At 50.1% G+C, this 1,595-nt stretch overlaps 1 pseudogene; it reads right to left on the reverse strand.

The window, feature by feature from the left end:
• Window positions 1–606: 606 nt before the first annotated feature.
• Window positions 607–1,390, reverse strand: LOC100480580 (annotated as a pseudogene).
• Window positions 1,391–1,595: the final 205 nt, after the last annotated feature.

Below are 1,595 nucleotides of genomic sequence, written 5' to 3' on the forward strand. Positions count from 1 at the left end.
CTATCATTTTGCAAGTCTTATTGACTGTTGGGTAAGTTTAATTTAATTACGACATGATCCCCTGTTTGTGTTAGCCGAGTTTGCAGCATGGTTAGCTATTCACACCTTCAAGGAATTAGAAGAATATGGTTAAAAATGAACAACACACACTGGAAGGAATATTACCTGTGAGGAAGCTGGACTGGGGAGAAGAGTCATTCCTGCAGCTGCTTCTCCCTTGGGTCTTTTCTGATGGGCCATCCAGGCAGGAGACCGATGGGAGCAGAGGCTCCATAGGGACACCAGTTACATCTGGTTGAACTGGTTAAGTAGAGAGAAGCAGGTGGTCTTGGATTTTGCAAGTTCTATTATACTGAGGCACAACTTCTGGTCATCCACATGACCTCCAATTAAAATGAGTCAAACACAAGCTCATGCAGTATCAGTGTCGCCGTCCCTGAACACAGGGACCCAGGTCTGGGATGGAGGGGAGGATGGGGCAAGAGAGCTCGCAGCCAGTGAGTGACGTGCATGTGCATATCACATGTGGGTATCACTGTTAAAGTCACAGGAGACAACCTGGTCCTCAGAGTACCCCAGGATGCCCTTGACGGGGTCCTCCAATGCCTACTTCACCACCCTCTTGATGTCATTGTATTTGGCAGCTTTCTCCAGGTGGAAGATCAGATCTACGACTGACACGCTGGAGGTGGGAACATGGAAGACCATGCCAGTGAGCTTCCCATTCATCTCAGGGATGACCTTGCCTACAGCTTTGGTGGTGCCACTAGAAGCAGGGATGATGTTCTGGGCGGCCCCTCATCCATCACACCACAGCTTCCCAGAGGGGCCATCCACAGTCTTCTGGGTGGCAGTGATGGCATGGACTGTGTCATGAATCCCTCCACGATGCTGAAGTTGTCATGAATGACCTTGGCCAGAGGGGCCAAGCAGTTGGTGGTGCAGGAGGTATTGCTGACAATCTAGAGGTAGTTGTCATATTTCTCATGGTTCATGCGCATCACAAACGTGGGGACATCAGCAAAAGGGGCAGAGATGGTGACCTCTTGGCCCCACCCTTCAAGTGAGCCCCAGCCTTCTCCATGGTGGTGAAGACCCCAGTGGACTCCACAACACACTCAGCATCAACGTCACCCCATTTGACGTTGGCGGGATTTTGTTCCTGGAAGATGTAGATGGGCTTTCCATTGATGACAAGTTTCCAGTTCTCAACCTTGACTGTGCTGTTGGATTTGCTGTGGGTGGAATCATACTAGAACATGTAGACCATGTTGTTGAGGTCAATGAAGGGGTCACTGATGGTGACAATATCCACTTTGCCAGAGTTAAAATCTGCCCTGGGGACCAGGTGCCCAATATGGCCAAATCTGTGTACGCTGACCTTCATCATCCTGTCTCGGGGACATGGCTGGCACTACACCAGAAGATGTCTGTCAAATGGGGAGGCGCAGAGAGCCCAATTTTAATTGTCTTTAAAACAACTTCTTCCCTCAGATTATCACATCCACTAAAAAGCTTCCCAAGGGACCGTCACAAAGTCTCCGACCAGGAGCCCTGGGATAGGTGCTCAGATCACCAGGCCTGAGGCAGCTCCA

The sequence above is a fragment of the Ailuropoda melanoleuca genome, chromosome 8, assembly GCF_002007445.2.
Source record: "Ailuropoda melanoleuca isolate Jingjing chromosome 8, ASM200744v2, whole genome shotgun sequence".
NCBI classification, from domain to species: domain Eukaryota; kingdom Metazoa; phylum Chordata; class Mammalia; order Carnivora; family Ursidae; genus Ailuropoda; species Ailuropoda melanoleuca.